The 18087-nt window shown below is 30.6% G+C and overlaps 1 pseudogene; it reads right to left on the bottom strand.

Moving 5' to 3' along the window:
- Window positions 1-16605: 16605 nt before the first annotated feature.
- Window positions 16606-17946, bottom strand: LOC149161076 (origin of replication complex subunit 1B-like; annotated as a pseudogene).
- Window positions 17947-18087: the final 141 nt, after the last annotated feature.

Here is an 18087-nt window from a genome sequence, read left to right as displayed (position 1 = left end):
TAAAGAAATGGTGACCTTACCTAATGGGAAGGAACTTCAAGGTAAAAATCGATCATGATAGTCTTAAATAATTTTTGGAACAAATATTTCTTCAAAAGAGCAGCAAAAATGGGTCATAAGATGTTGGGTTATGACTTTGAAATCATCTACAAAAAAGGGAAACAAAATGTTGTTGCAGATGCACTCTCAAGAAAAGATGAGGATGTGAAAGCATTGCTTTGTTCCATTTCTATTATCCAACTTGATTGGATAATTGAAGCAAGGGAGGAATGGAAGAATGAAAAAGATGTGTGGGCACTCATTCAAAGCTTGCAACATGATCTCAGTACATTTGATACATTTATTTGGAAAAATAATTCATTATGGTACAAAGATTGCTTATAACTATGTAAAAATTCCCAACTCAAACAAAAGATTCTTTTGGAATTGCACACCTCCCCCTTAGGAGGGTACTCAGGATTTTTAAAAACTTACCACAAGGTCAAGAAGGAATTTTTTTGGGATGGCCTTAAATCTAACATTAAGAAGTTTGTGGCAAAATGTTTGGTTTTCCAACAAAATAAAGTTGATACGTTTAAGACCCCAGATGTGTTACAACCTTTAGCCATTCCAAGTTAGCGTTGGGAGGAGGTCTCAATGGATTTTATCACAAGTTTACCTAAGTCCGAAGGAAAGATGTCATCATAGTGGTAGTTGATAGACTTACCAAGTATGCACACATTTTCTCATTATCTTATCCTTTTAAAGCTCGTATAGTTGCTATTGCATTTATGGAAACAATTCAAACTCTACATGGAAACCCAAAGATTATAGTAAGTGACATAGATCCCATTTTCATTGGAAATTTTTGGATGGAATTATTTTCTTATCTTAATACTCAATTAGCTCTTAGATCATCTTATCATTCTCAATTTGACGGAAAAATTGAGATAGTGAACAAATGTTTGGAAGGATATCTTTGTTGCTTTGTATTTGATAAACAAACAAAATGGGTCAAGTGCTTACCTATGGCTGAATGGTAGCAAAAATGACCATGTTTATGGCACTTTATGGTTATAATCCACCGTCCATCTCATCATATTTAAGAGAAAAATCTAAGGTTCAAGCAGTCGAAGATCACATTGAGCATCAACAACAAGTTCTCCAACTCCTAAAAGATAACCTCGCACTATCACAAAATCGAATGAAACAACATGCATATCAACATCATAGTGAAAGAAGTTTTGACGTAAGTGATTGGGTATTTTTATAGCTATAACCATCTAAACAAATGTCCCTCAAGCAAGCTAATAAGGATAATAAATTATCACCAAAGTATAAGATGAGGATGTGGAAGCATTTCTTTGTTCCATTTCTATTATCCAACTTGATTGGATAATTGAAGCAAGGGAGGAATGGAAGAATGATGAAGATGTGTGGGCACTCATTCAAAGCTTGCAACACAATCTCAATACATCTGATACATTTATCTGGAAAAATTATTCATTATGGTACAAAAATTTCTTATAACTATGTAAAAATTCCCAACTCAAACAAAAGATTCTTTTGGAATTGCACACCTCCCCCTTAGCAGGGTACCCAAAATTTTTAAAAACTTACCATAGGGTCAAGAATGATTTTTTTTGGGATGGCCTTAAATCTAATATTAAGAAGTTTGTGGCAGAATGTTTGGTTTGCCAACAAAATAAAGTTGAGATGTTTAAAACCCCAGGTGTGTTACAACCTTTAGCCATTCCATGTCAGTGTTGGGAGGAGGTCTCAATGGATTTTATCACAAGTTTATTAAGTCCGAAGGAAAGATGTCATAATAGTGGTAGTTGATAGACTTACCAGGTATGCACACTTTTTCTCATTATCTTATCCTTTTAAACCTAGTATAGTTGCTACTGCATTTATGGAAACAATTCAAACTCTACATGGAAATCCAAAGATTATTGCAAGTGACATAGATCCCATTTTCATTGGAAATTTTTGGACGAAATTATTTTCTTATCTTAATACTCAATTAGCTCATAGATCATCTTATCATCCTCAATTTGATGGGCAAACTGAGATAGTGAACAAATGTTTGCAAGGATATCTTTGTTGTTTTGTATTTGATAAACAAACAAAATGGGTTAAGTGCTTACCTATGGCTGAATGGTGGAAAAGATGACCCTGTTTATGGCACTTTATGGATATAATCCATTGTCCATCTCATCATCTTTAAGAGAAAAATATAAGGTTCAAGCAGTGGAGGATCACATTGAGTATCAACAACAAGTTCTCCAACTCCTAAAAGATAACCTCGCACTATCACAAAATCGAATGAAACAACATGCATATCAACATCATAGTGAAAGAAGTTTTGACGTAAGTGACTGGGTATTTTTATAGCTATAACCAGCCAAACAAATGTCCCTCAAGCAAGCTAAGAAGGATAATAAATTATCACCAAGTTACTATGGTCCTTACAAAGTGTTGCAAAATATTGGTACTATGGCATACAAATTGGAGTTGCCTGCATCTTCCTGATGCACCCAATTTTCCACATTTCATTCTTAAAGAAGGTTATCGGTGATAAGCTCTCAGTTCAAATAATGTTCCCAAAACTTGATGAAGAAGGAAAAATCATATTGGAGCCTGAAGCAGTCATGGAAACAAGAACCCAAGATCTATGAAATAGATCAATTTCAAAGTATCTCATTAAGAGGAAGAACTTCCCACTGAAGATTCCACATTAGAGGATGATAATTTTATACAGAAGCATCCATAACTACTCAAGCATCGAGGAAAACACTTTTTTTGAAGGTGAGGGGCATTTTAGGTCCCTATAATACTAGTGTAGTCCCATTATTGTTATTATTGTGCCCCATAGAAACCCACTATTGTTATTGTTGTGCCCTTATATTATTATTGTTATGTAGGCTCAGATTATATTATGACTCCTTAGACTCATCTATATATCAAGGAGGTCTTGTCATTTGTATCATCCAAGAATTGTTTGTTTATGTGATGTAAAGGAGGTTACCCCCTCGAAGAGACCAATTTTTAAGTCGTCGATCTATTTTTTATTTTGTTTGTGATCTGGTGGCATAACAAGAATTGCTCTACTTGCTTGTCAAGCTCTACACACAAAAACCTATGTACCATAATAAATACAATTTGTGCCTTCATTCAATCTCAATAGGAAATTCAAATTGCATGACCTACTAGGGCTAATTTTAGTAGTTGCAACTAGTTAACTGAGAATAAGATGAGTTAACTGAAAATAAACTACTCAACTAAACTCAAAAATATCTCTATTCTAGAAATAGAGATCAGTTAACTGACAGACACTAGAGTTAACTCCACTAAATAACTAATTTTAGCCATCAACTAGTCCACAACTCACTGAAAGCCATCTAACTCGAATTTACTGACAATAAATTAGTGATAGGCCACATCACACATGTTAAATGAAAGCTAACTCAAGCAACTATGGGATTGAATTTGAATTAGCATCTTTGACTAAGGCACAAGTCAAAAAAACCATTCCTTGCTACATTTTCAACATGAGATGAAGGATCTTGTTTATTGCATTATTTCTTGGGATTGGAAGTGTGGTAGAGACTTGGTGAGATCTTCATAGGACAAGAAAAGTACACAATTTAGATTTTGAGGAGATTTTATATGATGGACTGAAAGTCCATGGATACACCCATAGAGACAAATCTGAAGAAGTTGAGTGATTCCACTTTAGATTCAGATTTAGTGGATCCCACAATGTACATGAAGTTGATTGCATCCTTGATGTACTTGGTTAACACCAGGTCAAATATTTGTTTTGCAGTGAACACCCTAAGCTAGTTTATGGTTGAGTTGAGGCATGTACATTGGGTTGTATCGAAGCATGTGTTGAGGTACCTACATGGTATAATTGGATATGGTATAAGATATGTCTCTGGTGGTGAAGTGAGGCTACAGGGATATACTAATTCTGATTGGGTTGAGAGTGCAGTGGATAGAAAGAGAACCTTCGGGTGATACCTTAACTTGGGATCAATCATGATATCCTGGTTTAGTAGGAAGAAAAATTATGTCACACTCAGTACAACAGAACCAGAGTATATCATAGTCATTTCCACAAGTCAAGAAGTAGTGCAACTTCAAAAGTTGGTTGCAGGGCTCTTTGATCAGGTGCTGGAGATGACCTTGATATATTGTGATAATCAAAGTTGTGTCAAGCTTTTGGAGAATCTATTTTTTCTTGATAGGTCAAATCACATTGAGATCGTATATCACTTCATTCAAGACATTGCACAAAAGGGAGCAATGAATCTCTAGTATATATCCACAAACGAGTAGATTGTAGACATTCCCACCAAGCCTTTTCCTAGGGGGAAGTTTGTATACTTTAGAGACAAGCTTGGCAGGATGCATAATGTCTCCCTTGCTGAGAGGGAGTGTTGATGTTTTTGTAGCATTGGGCAAACATTCTCCCACAGGGTCATGCTGATTTGAGTAGGGGAGAATGATACATTCACCCATGGGGCCATGCTTGTTTGGCTAGGGGTGAATGGTCCAAAGACATTCTTTCTCCCATGAGGCCATGTTAATTTGGCTAAGGGAGATTGGTGCACGATGCTCGCATTGTGCTTCGAGATGGAGTGGAGTGATCTATTTTTTATAGAGTGGGTTTGAATTGCTTATTGATTTGGGGTTTTCACCCAACTGTGAGGTAAACTATTCTAGTCTAATGTTGATTTGTGATGTAGGCTCCATTAGGGAAGGGGTTTCTTGTGATGAGGAGCTACCTTAATGGGTCTACACTAAACATTAGAGCTCTATATAAATAGACAAGCATGTGAGAGGAAAATAATCAACATAGCAAGCTCAATTGATCTTTTATTGCGGAGGATAAATTTTCAGCTAAGGAGAAACCTATTTTGGAGAATCTTCTTCATCATTGTTTTTGTTCTTCTTGAGGTTGCATGTTTGAATGAGTTGACTGAATTTGACTAAGAGTTGACTAAGCTATCTTGACCAAATATGACTGAGAGTTGATTGAGCTATTTGAGTGAGTTTTGGAGGTCACATGTGTGGGTTTGACCACAACCGCATGTGCAGATTTAACTATAGGTCTGGGTTGACTAGGACCAAATCTAACTAGGCCAAGTGGATTGCAGAGTTTGGCAGTTTAACCATCATTTACTTTCGAGTGTTTGACCGGTTTGACCAACATTGACCAACAAATGTTTGGCTAGGTATGACTAGTATTTTCCCTTGTATGTTGGCACTAGTTTCTAGACAATTTTTTGATTTTTAAAGCCTTGCTAAAAGACAATTTCTCCTCAAGGAAAGATTTCTGGGTTTTTCTCCCAATGTTGGGTTTCCTAGGGTAAAAATATTGTCTCTATTGTGCATGGTTGTCTTTCTCTGATCTTTATTGTTTCTGCTGCATTTATTGTTGAGATTTTATGTGTGTAATTATTCAATAATATGAATGACATTAGAAATGTTGGTTGAAAATCATTAGGAAGTAACTATTAGAACAAGAAATTGTATTTTGCTGCACTTGCCATAGAATTTCAACAAAAAATATATTAATGGAGTGAAGGAGTTTTTAAAATTAAAGTAGGGACATATATATAGTGGTGGGTGGCGGAGGAGAGTAGGAAATTCCCTTTAATAGTTTTCTTTTTTAAGGAAATGAAACATCTCAAAAAAATAAGGTAATATGTATCTCTACTCTTTGTACCTTATATAAATTTTCAATAAACCACTAAAGTCTCTCAATAAATAATATGAAAAATAAATCACTAAAATCTCTCCATAAATAATGAAATTGACAAAAAAAATTTCATAATAAAAAAATTTAAAAATAAAATAAATTTTAATTCCAAGTTATATTTAAAATTAAAAAAAATAAAAATATTTAACACTATACCATATAATTACTAAATAAACCTTATCATCACTTAAATTAACCAACGCATTTACAGTTGTTGAAAGTCTTTAATCTTTTAAAGTGGTTGTTTTTGGTAGTCATTTTTCCTTTCATTCTGTATATTAAATGTGCTTTAATTAATTAAGTTTTTACTATATTTTAGTATATTGAATAAGTTTTTAATATTTTTAGTATATGGAATAGATAAATGTAACACGAGCACAAAATTACTATAAAACGCATTGGTTGTGTGAAGATTAAATTCACATTCTATTATAATATGATGAGTGTATATAAATTTATTTAAACATTTAGAATACTATATAAGTGATTATTGTTTTTCATAAAGTCTGAAGTTGGTATGGTGGAAGCACTAAAATTGAATGAATGGCTTTTGGAGTTTTATACGATGGGTTTTGAATTAAAAAACTCAAATATATTGTGGAAGTTGCAAACTTTATTATTTAAGTTCAGTTGCAAATTTTATTATTTAAGTTGAGAACTTAAATAAAGAGTCTATAAGTTTTATGGTGAAAAGTTCAGATCCAAATTCTACTTTATTGTACAATTTGTAGCATTTTTTTGTTCATATTTTTTATTAATGATAATTATGTTAAAACATAAAAACTTATCTTTTTCTCAATAGGTTTTGCATATTATACATAAAAAGTTATCTTTTTCTCAATAGGTTTTGCATATTATAACAATTGTGTTGATTTATAACAATCGTATTGAAAACCAATATAACTAAACACTTAAAAGAGATTAAATTCTTAATGTTTTGCATATTATAACAATTGTGTTGGTTTATAAAAATCGTGTTGAAAACCAATATAAGTGAACACTTAAAAGAGATTAGATTCTCATTGAATTAAGAGAATGATTATATAGACACCAATAAAAATTGAATAATAAAAAATACCTACCATACATTTTATTATTTATTTATTTATGATTATTATCAATATTACATATGTTGTTTAACTTTTCTCTTCATTTAGAGCAACAATCCACGGGAACTATTGAAAATTGTAAGATGAGACTTTTCTCTATTACTTTATTTATTTAAAAAAAAAAATCTAATTTAATTTTTAAATTTAATTTTTAAATTTTTTATATTTATAAAATTAGCATATTTTAATTTTAAATTAAATTTAATATTTGTAAGTGTTTAAAGTTTTGTTTTTATTTTATTTTTGATTATTTTTTCATTGTTTATGGGGTTTAAGATTGAGGATGAATAGGTGCATTGTTAAGGCACTCTATGTTAAAGGGTAGAAAAATGCTCTTTAATTATTAAATTTAATAATGCTTATTGGGCTTAATAATAAACATGATAAGGTGTTCTATTAATACACTCTATGGTGTAAAACTTATTGGTTGAGAAAATACAATCATGCTAAGGGCTAGTGTAGTCCATGAAGGGTGTCATCCATGGGTGATTGTGAGGACTTAGATGCCCTCTCGATGATTTTAATGGCTATGGATTAGATGTCTGTGAGTGGCTTCTATAGGTTAAACATGTCAATCATCCCTTGACACACATAACTTAATATGAACACAACTACTTTAATAAATGTGATTGTACTAATATAAACCCATATTATGAACTCAAATACTATAAACCCTAACTATAAACTATAATAAAAACCTTAATATTATAAACTCAAATATAACTAGCAATTGCACCAAATGTTGCAAAGGAAACGTCGTAAGGCATAATTTCAAGAAGAATCCTACCATATACAACATCATTGAAAATAAAAATTAGTAAACAAAATGTCATTCAGAACTAGAAGATAAAATCACATACATATGGTGTTTCAAGTTCCAATAGAAAATATTGATAGATTTTGAAAAAATACAAGTAGTAGATGGCATTCGATAAGCTAAATAAAATATCATTAAATCATGAAAAATATGATGGCTAACAATATAAAATCTACAATTTTGATGGGAAACTCTAGTGCAGTGCAGTTGATGATGTTCAATATCTTTAATGTTTCCTCTTAGAACATCATCTCTGAAATTGCCCCCTCAACTCTTCATTGTATACATCTCATGGTGGCCAAAATTCTATACGACATGTATCTTTGATCTTAGACAAATATCAGCCCAAAGTATTTATTATTCATCAAATTTTGTACAACATGTATCTTTGATCTTAGACAAATATCAGCCCAAAGTATTTATTATTCATCATATAGACTGAATACTAAATCTGAATTTTTACAAAAGTAACGAATCATCTTCTTCCTCATACAAAGCATTATTTCAACAAGTAGATTTGAATCTTAAATCTTTAAGTACAGACATTAAAGTCAATCCTTCCATAATTTGTCACCAAATCAATCAATTGCTTTTGGACTTCCTTTTAGCACCCTTTGATCCCTAGTTTAAGTTTGAGGCTGTGACCTTGCAACGAAACCACTAAGAGTTTATCTAGGATTTATTTTTTATTTATTTTATTTATTTATTTAATTTTTTTTGTTTTTGATTTTATGGCTTGTTATTAACCATTATTTCGAACAAGGATTTTAATTTATGCTCAGAATTGATGATGTGAAACTTACACTTCTTTTGTTCTCTGTTGAAGTTTTACCATTAGGGTCTTGATTCTTTCGCTTTTACCTAAGCCCTAAGTTTGAGGCTGTGACCTTGGAACGAAACCACTAAGAGTTTATCTAGGATTCATTTTTTTCTGATTTTGTGGCTTGTTGTTGACCATTATTTCGGACAAGGATTTTAATTTATGCTCAGAATTGATGATTTGAAACTTAAACTTCTTTTGTTCTCTGTTGAAGTTTTACCATCAAGGTCTTGATTCTTTCGCTTTTAACTAAGCCCTCTGATATATCCAGTTTCCAGAAACTTAAACACGTCTTTCTTAGATCAAAATCTATGGTCTGATACAAGATCAAAAAAATACTGCACAACCCACAAAAGCAAGATTGTCAATAAGGGAACCATAGACAATTTGAACTCACTTAGATTATTGAAATTAAGTTTCCCTATTGTCCCTTCACAACAAGAGAATGCACTCATTGGGACTTCGAATTGTGACAAAACTCCACCAGTTATAGGAAATACAACATATGTTCTAAACCATTAGGCACACTTAAACTTTGTATAAAATTTGATTTTACATATGAAGTAATGAAGATCTCCCCCTCATTCTAGATTTGAACCTGTAACCTCTTAGGAGGTAACATATGTTCTAAACCATTAGGCACACTTAAACTCCGTATAAAACTTGATTTTACATATGAAGTAATGAAGATCTCCCTCAGTCTAGATTTGAACCTATAACCTCTTAGTAGGTAACATATGTTCTAAACCATTAGGCACACTTAAACTCTGTATAAAATTTGATTTTGATTTTGAAGTCACAATCGAATAAACCATCCAATTGGTATATCCCCTTCTTTATAAAATAAATTGAAGCCCAGGGAAAAATATTTATGAGAATATTCATTTATATATTATCATTTAGACAATAACTTTCTATTTTAAAAATATTGGAACAATTGTAATCTGAGCTTTTTAAAAGTTTAAAATAAATTGGAAGTGATAGATTGAATGCATAATTTGATTGCATGAATTTATTAAAGTCCCAATATTTCCATTATTATTTTTTTAATTTGGATATCTCCTTTAATTATTTAGCATAATCCATGCGAGCTTCTCTAAAACTTAAGATAATTTGGTAATTTGGAAATGATAGATTTCATGCCTAAATTGTAGTAATCTCCAAAGACCTTACCACCTCCACTAAATCTTTAAAATAATTTGGTAATTTAGAAGTAATAAATTCAATGCCCAACTTAATTGTAATAATCTCTAAGGGCCTTACCACCTCCACTAAATTTTGAGAATTTGGAAACCATTGTTTTATTCTTTTCCATAATCAATGGTTTGATTTAAGATGGATCCTAATTTTCATTGACACAATTGATTTAAGATCTTAATTTTCATTGACTTGATTTATCTATTAATTATTTTTTTCCATATATTTTTATATTAATTTATTAATTTACCTTTTATATATTTTTTAATTATAATTTTTTTTTATTCATTTCGAATTATCTTGAATATTATTTTTTCCCTTTTCAATATTTCATAATTTCAAATTTTAATTTTCTATCCTGCAAAATTTTAATTTCAAAATAAATTTTCTACCAATAAAAAAGAAAACCAGAGGGGAATGGAAAATATAGAGAAAACAATCCAAAAAGCAAACAAGAGAGGAATGGAATAAAAAAAATAGAAATAAAATCAAATTTAGGAAAACAAAGTCATTATTTGAAATCAAAGTCAAAGAGGGAAAAATTTTTGTTGGTAGTGTGTTTGGAAATTTAAAATAATCTCTCTAAACAGGAGATTATCCCAATACAGAGTGAATCTAAAAGGATAATAAAGTTTCATAGAGATATCTCTATATAGAGATGCATGGGAATTCTCTTCTACACGATGTATATCTATATCCCCATATCCATGTAACACAAAATTTCAACATGACAATATACTTAAAGATAAAAGGAATGAAGCTTTTATTGATGCCTAAAAAATTATAGCAAACTATAATATTAAAGAAACAAATTCTTGTATAAAGAGAAAATAAAGAAAATGAAATCCATATCCAAAAAATTTTCCTGTGTCACCTAAGACCAATGATCAAATTTGAACATGTCAGAGCCCTCTAGCATGTCGTAGAAGTAGGAAGAAAATTTTACTATTCAAAAAAAATTTAAAATTTGAATTTTGCCATTTAAATTTTTTTTATAATAATATTATAAATTTTTTTAAGAAGGGCTGTTAAGTTGTTAACATGTCCATTTTTTTTTTAAATTTCATTTTTTTTCTAAAATCTAGATTTTGAGAATTCCAATTTTCCAGTCTCAATCGCAAATTACAATGATTGAACTTGTGAATTTCCTTTCTCAACTAATGTTAAATCCCATTTCAGAAACAACAGTTTCCAAATTCAGAGTTGCTCCCCTTTCAAAAACAACAATTTTCTTTTGAATTGCTTTTTCTAGTTGTAACTGTGCATATGATGCAAAGTAGCAGTTGTGAGGCTGCTCCTCAGAGATGGAATTTGACGGGCATTTTCCCGTCATAAGACATTTTGACCGTATTTGACTGTTCGAATGTGTTGCAGCCCGTTTTCCCTGACGTGCTTGTAACCTTGTAACACGTATTTTTGACGTTTAATCTTTTTTAGAAAACGTTCTTACACCCAATTTATTCGCCACTGGAATAAAAACAACTACAAAGATACCTTTCTTGGCATTCAAGAAAATCAGTGGGTTGAGCATGTGGCTCTAATTCTAAAACGAAAGAAACTCGTGCTGGTGGAAGGTGTGCATTTTCCAAACGGGCCTACTCTAAGCAAGGACCGCAGCTTTCTTATTTATGCATCCTGTGTGGCAAGGTTGGTATTCATGGCTAGCTCTTTAATTTTTTGGCCAATAAATCCGGTTATGGTTGGTTTTATTGCAAAATTTTTTTAATTAAAAATTTAAATTTTTAATAAATATTATTATGTTTATTTTGGATTTATATAATATTTATATTAAAAAAATACTTTAAATTTAAGTTTTAATATAATTGTTTAAATCAATTTGACCCATAGCTAAATTGATTCACTGTCAAAATCCTGGCTGTACACATCAAGGTCGATATTGAGGTATTCCAGCGTGAAGATCGAAAGTGCCAGTGAGAAGCCAGATTGCCAATTTAAATGGATTTTATGATTCAGATTCCAAGTTATAATTTTTATTATGATTGTAAATATTGTGTATTCAATTGACATGGCACAATGTTAATCTTTGATGTTTAGAATTCAAAATTCTTAAATAAGTTAAAAAAGTTAGGCAATAAAAGCGCAGCTTTGTTCTTATGAAATCGATACTTTTGAATTATTTTTTGGATTTTGTATTAGCAATGTAGTGAAGGATTCAATATGGATCAGAATACATAATTAGTCTTTTTTTTATCCTATGAAGACTGGTTAAAAAATGATGTGGAAGAAATATGGCTGGACAATATAATATTGCTATATGTCTATTCTAAGCATATGGTAATACACTTATGATATACTTCAAAAAAGAGTAACGATATTTAATGTAATGAGGATTTAGCGTATAATATTTGATAAGACAGGAATTATAGTCTTTTCAATATACTCTATCTCTATGTTACAAATGTGATGTCGTATTACTATAATTTGTTTATTTGTAGCGGATGGAAGTTAACTTCTATCTAACTTAACCAATTAAACTAAGATTTTGTAATTCTGAGTAAAATATTCTTGATTTTGCCTTTCTACAATAGAATATTTGAAACATATACCTTGACATCTATGCTCAAAGGTGTCAACAGTTAGAATTGTATTTTCTTATAAAAACTGCTAAGTTTTGTTGAGTAAAGACTGTTTTGACTTTTGATATATTGTTTCTATTGTTGGGTGATTATATTATAACAATTTTATAAACTCTCAAGATTTAACAAGTCTTTTGTGTGTTATGGCCATTTTGGTTTTTTTCTTTATAATATATATATATATATATATATATATATATATATATATATATATATGTTATTAAAGAGTAATTTTTTAATCAAACTTTTAAGAACATCACTTTTAAAGGGCAAAATTTTAAACATAACGTTTCTTGATAGGCAGCATAAGTAACCAAAACGTCAAAAAAAATTGTGTGGCAGGTAAAGAAAAATCCAAATTCCAACCCTGGTTGTGTCCACCTTTGCATCCCATTTTGCGTCTAATGTTACATTCAATTTTGAACCATTTTTTACGTCCACTTTTGCATTTATTTTTGCAAAAAGTTTTGCATCACTTTTTGCATCCAACATTGCATCCCAATTTACATCCAATTTTGTGTTATTTTTATGACCAATTTTGCACCATTTTTTTGTGTCTAATTATGTGTCAAATGTTGCACCATTATTTACATCCACTTTTTCATCCAATTTTATGTCTTTTTTGGTCTCTATACTACTAAAAAATGGCTAATTAGTTACTAAAAAAAACTAAAATGTGCATATAAATGACCATTTTTCAGTTGGTGACCATTAGTGGCTAATGTACAATATCTTATTATGCGACCAACTTTTAGTCATATTTAGATTAATCATTAATTGGTTGTCTCACTTTTATCATCTAGTAGTATATTTAGTCATAAATTTAGTCATTAACTTAGCCATTAATTGTCACAATTAATTACCAAATACACAAAAAATATACTACTACATGATCGCCTCAAAAAACCAATTAATGACCGAAGAAATATGACCAAAATGTTGGTCACATTATAAGATACTATAAATTAGTTACTATTAGTCATATATATGCAAATTTTAGGCATCAATTGAAACCAATTAATAACCAAAGAAACATGACTAAATCTTGGTTGTGTTATAAGATACTTTAAATTAGCTACTAATAGTCATATATATGTAAATTTTAGTCGTCACTTGTAATCTCAAATTTATCATTTACAACAACCATTTATCTTTTTTTGGTAGTTTCATATTCATTATATAAATGATTGATTTGGTAGTTTATATTCATTTCATTTACTTTCATTAATAATCATTATAAATGACTAATTTAGTCATTGTATATTCATTTTATTTGCGTTCATGATTAATCAATATAAACTACTAATTTAATAGTTTTAGATTGATTTTATATGTTCAATATTAATCAACAAAAATTAATTAATATGATTTTGTGATTAAATTAAAAAAATGGCATACAATATGCATGTTCATATAATATGAAAATACAAAGTTACATATTTTAATCACAATACTAAATAATAACTAGTACAACTATAAATAATTTAAACCACATAAATTATATTATATGAAATGTCAAGTATTACAATATGAGTTTTCAACTTAATATTGGTTGGACTACAATTTACATGTGAAATATTGTTTCTTCACTTCAAAACATTATCATTATGTTTCCAAGGCATTGCAGGTGGATTCACCAACTCTAAAAATTTGACCATCATTTTGTATGTGTGTGTCTCATGTAGGATATTAGCTTTAAGGGTATCACTAGACCAGTTTTCATCTCTCTCTCTTTCTGCATTTTTCACTCTAGTGTTATTGTTCTCCTATTTTTTCAATTCTTGCGTCAATGCAAAAGATACATCATCACCTATGGAACTTTGATACCCATGGAAGGTCCTTATCCTCCTCCAAGACAAAAGATACATCGTCACTGTTACCAAAAGACATGAAAAGAAAATCAAAGTTCAATTACCTTCTATCCATCCAATGGAGTCTGATTTCAAATGAATTCAAACCCATAGTTGTATGCTTAAATTTAAATTTTAGAATTCCCTCCCAGTCCTAAATAAGGCACCTTAATTTCATATCATCTTTACAAATTTCCTGAACACCACAATATTCATCCACTTGTATAACGTTCCAACTCAATTGAGCCAATGTAGAAAATTGGAATCAATACACCCACAACAATCTGAAATCAAACACCAAACTAAGCTAGGTAGTTATGTTAATTTGATGGAAAGTATGGCCATATTCATATGATGGTAATTGTTTCTCCCTATTTAGTCTAGGAAATCTCCATGTGTATTAAAAAATATGGAATAACATTGTCCATTAATTAAATGGCCTCTCTTATCTATAGAAACTAATTGGAGACTTAGTTGCATGCAGGGTTATATTTACATTCATAATGATTCTTCACGAGTGCACATACAGATGTCATAAGAAAAACTATGGAATCCTACGCGACTTTTTACTTTTTACTTACAATATTCATCTTCTTTTGCGTTGTTTCCATATAAGTCTTTCTTTGCAAATAATATGACTTTAACATGCATTTACTTCAATCCTAAATTGTTGAAAACTATAATAAATTGGATATTCTTTTGAGATATTTATAGGACAATTATTTCTTGCACTTACTTATACCTATAATATTTCCATTAGTACTTCTAGACACTTAAGGTATGAGGTGTAAATCACAAGATGAGATTCACCATACCCATCCAGTGAAATGCAAATAAATGAAATTTATTGAACACGTGACATTTACAACAATCACTAGTTCTAAATGTTGTGTAAGAGAATGAAAGCATTGATTACCTTGGAAAGTTGAGATGTAAATTTTGCAAATGACATCTCAAGCCTAGTTCACAAAGAAGTATCAAACATGTACCAAGCCTACAACTACTATGTCAAGGTGAAAATTCTTAATCCAGATTTATGCAGGAATGCAATAAAGTACATAAATAACCATAAATACAGAGATGCAACAGAAATAATACTTCATTTCATTAATTTAAAATACTGAAATATGCTTACAGACAAAAATGGAAATAATACTAGCTCGGGTGATGGTAGCTTATCTCTAAGAAGAGATGTGGTGGTTACATGCCTTTGAACTATGTTACAATGAGGATCAAAGGCTTATTTATTATTGAGAAACAATGGAAAACCCTAAAATCCAAAAACCTAACCCTAGGAGATGAAGCGCTAAACTATGGGCCCCGTTTGGGTAAATTGGTACATCAACTTCCCAGGGTCGTAACTTTGGCATATGATCTCCGTTTGACGTGCACAACACCTCGTTAGAAATATCTATCTGAGGACTACAACTTTTGCATGAGAAAAATTAGTGTATGCCCCATGTTGCATCCATTTTTCCCGAAAAACGTCGTTTAGGGCCTCAAAACGGCTCCGGAAGTTCAAGACCTGAAAAACTGCCAAAAATAGTAAATTGTGCTACAATTAAGGAAACTGAAAAACTGAAAGAGATAGTTGTGGGGGTCCAAGTGGGACAAGTGGGTGGCCACCAAAATCCACCTGGATCAATTCTAGATATGAATTATGATGTCCAACATATTGGAAAGATGTGAAAACTACATCTAATGTCATGCAAAATGAGTGTTACTTGTTAACAACCTTCTAGATATTTAGTTATATTTATATAACCAATATGATGTTGAAAAATATGAACAAAATGACAAGATCAACTATCCCAAAATAAAAAATTGTGTCCCAATCAAGGCACTGCTCTCCATTGTTTCTGCAAAGGAAAAAATTGGATATTACAAGCTGAAAAAATACAAAATATCCATGTTGTAGCTAAGTTTTTAGTTCTAAACTAGACAAGGGGAAACAATATTGTGCTAAAATAATATGGTCATTGGTAGATAAAAAAAGCAACATTTTCAAAATTCATTTTTGACATTCTTGTTTTGTATTTTTCATACACCATTGATACTAAAACAAATTTGGCTAGTCTTGAGCATCTCCTCATCATATGGGTAGCGGTATCAACCAAGCATTAACATTGATTTCATGCTTATAAATAAGAAAATGCATTTGGTAAAGTTGACATGTTTACAACAGATTTAATTATTATACAAAATTTATTAACAAAATTTAACTAGTATACTTGAATATGAGGAGCTTGGAACATTTCTCGTATTGCAACTTCAACATCTGTCATACCTAACAAAATTTTAACTATGCCTAAGGCATTATAATGATCCATGTTAATCATAACCTAAGATTGTTTTCCATTAAAAAAAAAATTATGTAGGCATAACACACTTTATTGTGTTTCTTAAGTAAAGTGAGTTGTATTAATGAAATAATGTAAGCAAATAAAGTCTTAATATTTATTGCTAGCTGCTAACTTTAGCATTAGATTCATTCGTGGCATTATCAAGAGAGGTGGATTGTTTTAGTATAAACTTTACAAGTTTTGTAGCATGTCTACATTGATCCAATGCTCGGCCAGTATCCCCAGACACTACTACAACCTAAAATACATTATTTCCTTCATTTTGGTTTATTAAGAAAACAATTATGACATCTTTGCAATGAAGTATTATGCATTCTTCACTTTATGGCCTCTATAGTAGATAAATGAATGTGACATTGCAAAAAATTGGGAAAGCTCTCGATTTTTTTTCATAATCCACATATCTTCCATGATGCAAACCCAATAGTTTGTTTTTCAAATGCATCAATTCCATTAAGATGTCTGGAAATTATTTCTTGTAGCTGCTAATGAGAAAAAGGGCCAAATCACAACCTTTTCATTCCCATGCAACTTTCTATACATGGAAGCAACTTCTCTAGTAGATCCATTGTATTTGATATACCTATTAAATCCAAATGTAAGATGTGTGAGAAATCTAAACATCATATAATCACTTGGCTTTGTTTCCTCTTAGGAATAAAGATCATATATGTATAGTTGTTTACCTATAACTACCAACCATGACCAAACTCTGGTGGGTCAGTCAAATATGTTGTATAGAACCTACAGGCCACTATATAAGACATTAAAAGGTCGTTGTCCTATCCCCAATCTCTAGTGTATAACAAGAAGTTCATAATTTCAGATGAATATGTGAGTGTCCATGGTCTGCATATTCAAAAGGTTTCTTCATATTTTTCAATTTCTTAATCTGGTTTGCATTTATATCTACAAAAACATATGAAGGGAAAATATAGAAGTATTACTGATTCATTCTACTGACAAGGAGGTCAAATTCATCTACAAGAAGAACACGCGATTGATTATTATCTTTTCTTGTGTGTTTTGATTATGAAAAGCACTGATATAACAAATGAAGAGATTTTTTCTAGCCTACCCGATTTCTAGTCAATGCCTTATAAAGGACCTAGAAAAGAAGAGCACTATGAAAATGAGTGAATGTCTCTCTCTCTCTCTCTCTCTCTCTCTCTCTCTCTTTATATATATATATATATATATATATATATATATATATATATATATATATATATATATATATATATATATATATATAACCTTATTCTGGTATTAAATATTTATATAGAAACGAGAACATTACCTTGTAGATATTTTCTGGTTGGGTAAGTTTCAACCCATTGATCTCCACAAATCGATAGGGATGAAAAATTCCAACATCAACTTTATCCTATAGATTCTTCATGACTGTAATAATAATTGCAGTTTGAACATCATGGTCCATATCTATTAGCATGACTAGTGATATGATTTATTGCAAAAAATTATAAAAATATTAATGGATAGATATACAAGAAGGAAAGCATAATTTAAGAATGGATATTTGGAGTCCAAACGCATTCCTCATTTTTAGATTTGAAGACTT

The sequence above is a fragment of the Pinus tabuliformis genome, chromosome 5_2, assembly GCF_031772625.1.
Source record: "Pinus tabuliformis cultivar Carrire ecotype Pingquan chromosome 5_2, CPIR1, whole genome shotgun sequence".
Classification (NCBI taxonomy): Eukaryota; Viridiplantae; Streptophyta; class Pinopsida; order Pinales; family Pinaceae; genus Pinus; species Pinus tabuliformis.
The sequence above is the reverse complement of the archived record's forward strand: the minus strand, read 5'-3'. Positions and strand labels throughout refer to the sequence as shown.